Below are 8,979 nucleotides of genomic sequence, written 5' to 3'. Positions count from 1 at the left end.
ACTACAGGTAACTTTGGTTACTACCCCTGTGAACTCCCCCAGCAGTAATGAGGTTGGGTCTCAAGCTACCCTTACGGACGAGATGGTAGAGCCCCATGACAAGGCCAACACTCTACCGTCGGCTGAGGACCTGCTCCTCGGATGCTGTGTAGTTGCCATATGTGGCTTTGTGTGACATACAGCACAGACTTTCTTCAGTTAACAACAGTCTTTTGGAATAATTCTATGGCTTGATCTGTGCATGTGACAAGCGGTAAGACTGTTGTTTTATTACTCTTATGATTGGCAGCTGAACCCGATCCATACACAGCGGGTTTTGGCTGCTTTTAGCAGCTGACACCCTCTCGCAACAGCTGCTATCAGAATTCATGCTGATCATGACTGTTAACGCTTTAGATGCTGGTATCAATTCAGATAGCAGCATTTAAATGCCACAGTTGGAGCTCGAGGATCCTGATTGGCCACCCCCGAATGAGATATTGACGTATCGTTTGGTTGTCATGGCAGTCCAGGGTCCTCTGAAGGCCTCATGGCTCCAATGTGCTTCTGGCTATTAAGTTGGGCTTGTGGCCTAGTTTAACAGAATGCTGTCAGAAATATGTATTTATACTGCATAGTGTACGGTATAAGTGATCCAAAGAAGGCAAGTTCAAGTCCCTTATGGGGACTAAAAATTGAGAAACAATTTGGCATCACCATGTCCATAAAAGCCAGATAATTTAAAATAACATAATTATCCCACACGATGAATGTCACCAGAAAAAAATATGCAACGTCAGAATTGCGCTTTTTCATCACCCTTTTTCGTAGAAAAAATGTAATTAAAAAGAACTATCAAAAAGTCATGTTTACTCCCAAATAGCACAAATCAAAACTACAGGACATGATGCAAAAACAGCTATATTGACAGAAAAATCAAAAAGTTATGGCAGTCAGAAAACAATTTTTGTCAAAGTTATTTTAGTTTTTAAGAATAATGCAGCAAAAAAAAAAAGATCTGCATACATTTGGCATCTTACTCATAAAATAAAGTTATTATGTAATTTTTGTTACGGTGTATACACTGTGAAAACAAGACCCCACAAAAATGGTGGAATTCCTTTTTTTTTTCATTTCACTTCACTTTCATTTTTAAATGTTTTTCAGTACATTATTTGATACATTGAATAGGACTATTGAAAACTACAACAAGAAACGAGCCCTCAGACATCGATGTTGACGGGAAAATACGAGTTATGATTTTTTGAAAGTGGGGAGGAAAAAACAAAAGTGGAAAAAAGGTAATCAGAAATGATAGCTGCAACATGTAGCTTCTTAGTAAATACATTTTTGTTTAATGAGATTATTTTTCGGCAGGATATGGAGAAGATGCTGACCTGGACGATTGTATGTGCAATGATATCTGGAACCTTATGCCAGACAGGTAGAGTGAAATTTTGATTTTCCTTTGAGCCCAGTCTCACACAGAGCTCTTTTCACCACAATTAGGGCTGTGTTTGAAATGCCGCGCTAATCGCGGTACAACACTCCCATTGATTTCAATGGGGCTTCGTAGACTAGCGCTCATATGAGGCATTTCCAATGCCCCGTGTTTTGAGTGCTATCTGCTGTGTTTTCTTGTGAGTTAACACACCTCATCACCCAAAACACTGATGGGGTGTGTTAAAAGCATTTGTATTGGAGCTCCTAACACAGGAAGGGAAATATGATGTCATCGGCATCACGGACACTTGGTGGGATGATACACATGATTGGATACAAGGCTTAAAGGGGTTGTCCCGCGGCAGCAAGTGGGTCTATACACTTCTGCATGGCCATAATAATGCACTTTGTAATGTACATTGTGCATTAATTATGAGCCATACAAAAGTTATCAAAAGTTTTATACTTACCTGCTCCGTTGCTGGCGTCCTCGTCTCCATGGTGCCGACTAATTTTCGGCCTCCGATGGCCAAATTAGCCGCGCTTGCGCAGTCCGGGTCTTCTGCTGTCTTCAATGGGGCCGCTCGTGCAGAATGCCGGCTCCGTGTAGGTCCGCCCCGTCACGTGCCAATTCCAGCCAATCAGGAGGCTGGAATCGGCAATGGACCGCACAGAAGAGCTGCGGTCCACGGAGGGAGCAGACCCCGGCGGCCATCTTCAGCAGGTGAGTATGAAGACGCCGGACCACCGGGATTCAGGTAAGCACTCTCCGGTTTGTTTTTTTAACCCCTGCATCGGGGTTGTCTCGTGCCGAACGGGGGGGGGGGGGGAGGTTAAAAAAAACAAAAAAACGTTTCGGCGCGGGACAACCCCTTTAAGGGATACAACTTATTTATAAGAGACAGACCTAAAAAAAGGGGAGGAGGTGTTGTGTTGTATGTTAGGAAAACATTCATCTCCACCGAGATTCAAGCTTCAGAGCTGGGAGTTCTGTAGAAACTGTTTGGGTAAGAATATGAGGAGAGAACAACAGAAAGGGCACCATTGTAGGCATTTACTATAGGCCACCAGGACAAGCAGAAGATATGGAGGATACACATCTGAAGTTTGTTTCTCGCTTTTGTCAGGAACTGCTGTACCATGCTGAAGCCCCTCTCTACTAAGCACGTAGATGGAAAAGCTAACACGAGCAACTTAACTTCCTGCCACAAGATAGGATAGGAATTCTTCACTTTCACCCAAAAACATTTATAGATACATTGTTGGAAAAGTGCTTGGGCTTCACCATCATGTTGCAAGTCAATCAACTGCTCTTGTAATCTGGGATAAAATTCTCCTGCTGAAAATGGATTGAGTACCCACATTGGTATTTCAAGGGTACATAGATCATGAAACCTAGTTTGCATGTCTTCTTTGGCTTGTTTGAGGTATGATTAACAAACATCTAAGTCTGCATCTTGAAGTTTGTCTCCACCTTTCGTGCAATTTCTTGAAGTCTCGGAAACTGACAGAGTTCGTGTTGATTCAGGTTATTGGTATGAAGGCCCAGTTTGGCAATGAAGGAAGAGATTATAGCTTTAGCCTTAATAAAAATTAAATTTATTTCCTTGTAACTTTGCGTTGACCTTGTGGAGTTTATCAAATATGTCTGCGAGATAAGCAATGTCAAGACGTCGTAGTTCGATTGCATCTCAAAGGCTTGAGTCAATTGGCTGAAGAAACTTGACTATTGTGTCAAAAAGTTTGTAGAAGCGTCGTAAGCAGTTTCCTCTTGACGGCCACCTCACTTCGGTGTGTAGGAGTAGACATTCGAATTCTTTGTCATTGTTTTGACAGAGCTTGCAGAAAAAAAAAGACGTTCGTTCAAAGAATGCGCTTTTATTTTGTTAACAGCATTAATTACAGAGCGCAGAGAATGCAATCTCCCCAGCATAGTAATGGCAATCTCTTTAACTGCGGGTAGTATGTGATTTGACACATTGTGCTATTAATAAAGAGACTTTATAGGAAGCAAGGAGGCCTTTGTCAGCATTGAGAGCAGATTTTCCAAATAGCTTGCCTACAGTGCTGTGGTTCTCAAACTTTTACTTTAACCACTTAAGTGACGCATTTTTTTGTTATTTACAGGTTTAAAAAAAGTCACTTTTTAATAGCAATTTAAATTCTATGATTTTTTTTCTGTACTTGGGAGTGTAATATTTTTAAAAATATTTAGTGTAGTTTAGGAGATATAATGCAATGAGTTGCAGGCATTCCCCGCAGTGATTTGGGGTAAAAGGCCTGAAAATCATCCCTATCTGGTGTTAAAAATAAAAAAATATATACTCACCTCTCCAAATCGTACCCTAAAAAATATCCCTAGCTTGTGTTAAAAATAAAAATATATATACTCACCTATCCACCATTGTCGGGGTCCAGTGTGTCTTGCCGCTTGGCTCTCTGACTCCCCGGCTAGCTTGTGTAAAAAAAAAAATATATGTATATATATATATATATATATATATATATATATATATATATATATATATATATATATACACACACACACTCACCTCTGCTAACCCTGAAATCATCCCTAGCTTGTGTTAAAAATAAAAAAAATGCATATACTTACCTGTCCGCCGCTGGACTGGAATGGCTGAGGGCTGCCTGTGATTGGCTGAGCACTCAGCCGATTAGAGACAGTGCTTTCAGCCGGCGTGGATTTTTAAATCCCCGCCTGCTGAAAGATCTTCACTGCACAGCGGGGGAAACACGTGGCAAGACCTGCCAGACCCCGACAGTGGCGGACAGGTGAGTAAAAATATTTTTTCATGTTTTACAGACTTTTGGGATGATTTTCGGTGAAGGGCTTATACTTCAAGCCTTCCCACGAAAATCATCACCGCAGGGTGTCCCCTCCTCAGTGAACACTGTGACAGCACTGTCACTGTGTTCAGCAATGAGGAGACTGCAGTGGGGATGAAGGAATCCTCTGCCACAGCTGTTACAGCAGTGACATTGATAACGATCATTGCCCGTTGATTTCAACCTGGCCCGAGCCGCTCTCTCGCATCGTCTGGCATGCTTCGGAGACAAATTTTAAATTTTTCTCCCAAATGAATGCCTGACGACAGAGTCAGGCAAGGGGTTAAACCTTGGAAAAATGAAATAGGCTTACCCACTTTGTCTGAATGCGTTTTTGCAATATATGATCACTCAGTCTCAAAGGCTTCACAGCTTCATTCGAAAATGCCTTTTCACAAATGAAGCACAAGGGCAGCTGTCCGTTTGTAGAAGGGATGAATCCGTATTTTAAGTAGTCATTTGAATATTGACGGCATATCTTCTTCTCAGCCATTTTATAAAGTTTGCTTCAAGATTGCACTGCTTATGTCGCTCTATCATGTAATGATGTATGACTTTTATAGCTCCATGACTCCACTGCCCCTTTTATGTTCCAACACCTGCCTGTCACCCCTTTTCATTCCGCCGCCCCCTTGAGAGGTAAATACGCCCCCCAAGGAGCAATAACGCCCATGTTTAGAACCACTGCCCTAGACAAACATATTGTCCCAGACCATCAAGGATGTTATCTTTAATCAATATAATGTCCTAGACGACCATAGATATTACTATAAACCCATTCACTCCCCCGGACCACCAGGGATATTACCATTAATCCCAATAGTTAAAAGGCCATATTCATATGGCTGATATTCTCATGCAAGTTTATGTTTGAGATGGTCAGAACTCACACAGAAAATTAATTCATTCATGGGAATTTTGTTCACTCACATGAGCAATTCTTCATTTGGACAGATGGTCTGATTTTTAAAAATCGCTGCATGTCCTATTTTCATGTGAGTCTTGCACAAGAATGGGGCATGTAATGTGCAATGGGATATCTGCGTTCTGTGCAATGTGAGTTGTAGTGACCCGGAGGATCCTATGGGGTAGTCAAAAGAGTTATCAGGTCTCTGGGACCTTGCTATGAGCCTCTAGGGGACATAGGAGGTGCCCCACTTGAGATAAATGTGGCTGTTCCTGGAATATGTACCCCAGCAGCAGCTTAGTAATTGGAAGTAGTCAGGAGATAGCAGGCCTGTGAGTGTTGCATTGGTTGCTTAGCAGCACCAGAGCCTGCATGGCAAAATAATTTCAGTTGTGTGCAAGCTGCAGGAGTCAGTTGGCAGTTGGGCAGAAACAAAGACAAGAACAGGAGAGGGATATAGTGCGGTGAGACAGCGAGTGTGTCATGAGAGGAGATAGAGGGAGGAAGCAGGGAGAGTAGTGGGGATGCCTCCAGCCTACCTTCAGGGCTGGAGCTGCTGCCGATTTTCTTTGTTATTTTGGTTCCAGTCCATACATTCTGACCAATGATCAGCATTGAGTCATGAGCAAGGGACTTAGCAGTTAGGGCATTCATTATTTACTCTAACTGTGGGTTTTATCAACCTTAGGGACCATTGAGTTAGAAGATAGCAAATCATTTAGGTCTAGGCCTGACTATCTTATATTCCTAGATAAGTCATTGTACTTTACGCACGCTGGCAACATCAGAGCTAAATTATCCAGGTTGCAGACACCATTATTACTCTGGTTTATCGTAACCAGGATATCGGCCCTGGATCATTACAGATGGTTATTCATCTACTCTCTTTTGAATATACGGCTCCTGATGAATTGCGCAAGCGAAGAAAAACGCGTCGAGCTAAACACCTATGGAGCCTATATTTTTTGGACTAATGAATATGTCCCTGAAATTAGCTATTCTTTGAGTGGAATATCTATAGAACCCAGAGCTCTGGACCAATACACATGTCCATAAAACCATCTATTCTAAATATATGGGTCTAAGTGAGGGCAAGCACCCGGGCAAGATCTAACCGGACAGCTGAGACTGACATTATTACCATACTACATCAGTCCGGTATACCGGATTTATTCCCTATTAGGGGAGATTTGGTTTGAGGGTTTCTTCTTTGGCCCTAACCAAATTAAACGCTGGTGCATACCCTACTAAACCATTTGTTGTTCATTCACAAATAAACTTTATGAGGCCCGGTTCTTGATATAAGATTTTATGATATTGTGATTAAAAGTTACGATTTATTTATTTTGAATAAGGATTTCAGTCTGTGAAAGCAGTTGGAGTTTCGGAGCAGAAGAGGGCAGAAGCAAAGACAAGAGAAGGAGAGGGATATAGTGCGGTGAGACAGCAAGTGTGTCATGAGAGGAGATAGAGGGAGGAAGCAGGGAGATTAGTGGGGTTTCTCTTCCATCTTGAGTTAAGGAATCAGAGCCAGTCAGAGAGAGAGGTCATCACAATAGTGAGTGTTACCTTCCCTTGCACAATTAGCTGACAGTGGAGTATAGTCTACCCTGCATGAGCCCCTCCAGTCTGTCACCAACAGCCCTGGAAAGAGAAAAGGGAAAATCTTTTTAGTATTCAAATAAGCTTCCCCCTGAGAGAAGTAAGGAATCTGACACCGTCAATGCGTGAAACTGTTGTTGTTGCTCCCAAATCCACAACAGTGAACTGTCTCTATGACCTGACATATCATAGTAAACTGTGTGCCTTCAGTTTACTGGCATCTGAGTGGACTGGTCTCATTACTTCACTACCACAAGTAAGGTTTTCCTCATTATCAGTCAGTACACAAACTACGGAGAGACTCTTACCAACCGTCTGCTGCGCAAGTTGCCATATCTGTCAGTGTAGCTGCCACTGTGACCGAGCTAAGCTACCGACACCTACTTCAGCTACATCTGGCTACCTGCATGCGTTGTGCCCGAGAATCTGAGATACAACTCTCTCTTGGCTGTGTGAATACAGCCTAAAGAGAATTACAGTATATACAGTATGGAGGGGATTTATATATTGGTCTGACTATAATTCCTGCAGGCTCAAACGTTGCTTAATGCATGAGGGGTGGTCCGTACGCCTAAAAAGAGATCTACACTATGAGCTGGAGTAGATTTCTGGTATAATTTACACCAGCTTCCGGCATAAATTATACATAAATCTGTGGTGTCTGGGAGACACGCCCCCTCCGTACAAGTTACACGTATTTTTTGAAGTGGTACATTGTGAAAAGCTTCAAACCTTTTTTGACAATCTACGCTTGTGACAAATTTTGCTTCTTTTCTCTGCCAATTTTGCCCAGATAAGGGTGTTTCTCCAGAACATTTCAAACACTTCTTTCTCTTACAGACTTGGCTGATGACGTCTTCACTTTCCCCGACACTTCAGAAGAACGCTACGTTCACATCTACCCTGAAAAGAAGGTGACATTTACAGAAATATCTCTTTGTATGAGATTCAAGACGGAAAAAGATGCCTTTTTTTCACTGTTTTCTTTGGCCACGAATAAACATCATAATTCATTTTTTATAGCAGTAAAAAAAAAATTGTTTTACCTATGGATATATACAAAACTACGTATTCCCCTGGTAAAGCTGTTTGACAGAGACTGGATAGGCCTGTGCGTCAGCTGGACCTCTAACACTGGAGATGTAAAGCTGTGGATCCATGGGGACCTTTATAAAGAGGAAAATTTCCAGAAAGGAAATAAAATTTCTGGTGTGCCTTTTATTATTATAGGAGAGGAGCAAGATTCCTACGGGGGAGGTTTTAATAAATCGCAGTCCTTCATTGGTGACATTGCCGATGTTAACCTGTGGGACAAGGCTCTGACCGAAGAGGAAGTCATGGAGTTTATTTATCATGATAACATAAGGGGCAACGTGATTACATGGAGGAGCCTGAGGTTTAACATAACAGGAAAGGTCACCAGGAATACTGCCCCCTGTCTGTCTATTGGTTAAAGGGAAACTCCCAGAATTCATAAACATGCTATATTAAGCCTTAAACCCCGTGCTTATAGCGGCTTCTACCCCTTATTTCTCAATTCTGCATGTTCCACTCCGTTACCATGGCGGGACACATTACACATATAGTCTGCGTTATTTCATAGGGATGACAAATTACACCATATCGGGCACAGTGTGATGTCATCAGAGGTGGAATACCAGCCCCCCTCATGCCCTACTTCAGCCATAGATGCACATGGCCTTCTCCACTTACAGAACTTCTTAGAGACATTTACTTTGATGGTTTATCTTCAAGTAAATGGGACGAGGTGCAGTATCAAGTACACACAGCCGTATAGATTAACCAGTGCATCTGTGTATATATAGTGTGTGGGGGGGGGGGGGGGATTACGACTCCCTTTATTTCCCCCATGGTATAAGGATTGTACATTATGTTCTGTTTGCAATATTTTATTTTTAAGAGCGTGTTCCTTTAAGAGGGACCTGGCCTGATGATAACATGCTGCTGAGGATCAGAATGGGACCTAAGGTCCTAGTGTGTTCGCAGTAGTCTGGCGGTAGTAGCGTGGTGAGGAGCGTCCTAGCAAAAGCCGAATTCGCAGGTACATGTGCGACTAAGGAAAAGGAACAGACCCTCTCATCCAAGACTGTGTTTCCTATGGGAGTCCTGAGGTTACTGTGACATAAATCTTTCCTATGAGCAGTAAGTGACTGTGGGAGGAGAAAGGAGTCGAATTCTGT

General features: G+C 42.3%; 1 long non-coding RNA gene across 1 annotated transcript; it reads left to right on the top strand.

Moving 5' to 3' along the window:
- The first annotated feature begins 1,150 nt into the window (after nt 1-1,150).
- On the top strand, nt 1,151-8,582 carry LOC136631673 (uncharacterized). Its single transcript, XR_010793082.1, has 3 exons — nt 1,151-1,280; nt 1,357-1,423; nt 7,619-8,582. It is a non-coding gene; the product is annotated as an uncharacterized lncRNA (long non-coding RNA).
- The last annotated feature ends 397 nt before the right edge of the window (nt 8,583-8,979 follow it).

This window comes from Eleutherodactylus coqui, chromosome 6, assembly GCF_035609145.1.
Source record: "Eleutherodactylus coqui strain aEleCoq1 chromosome 6, aEleCoq1.hap1, whole genome shotgun sequence".
NCBI lineage: Eukaryota > Metazoa > Chordata > Amphibia > Anura > Eleutherodactylidae > Eleutherodactylus > Eleutherodactylus coqui.
This window is presented reverse-complemented; position numbering and strand designations above follow the sequence as displayed.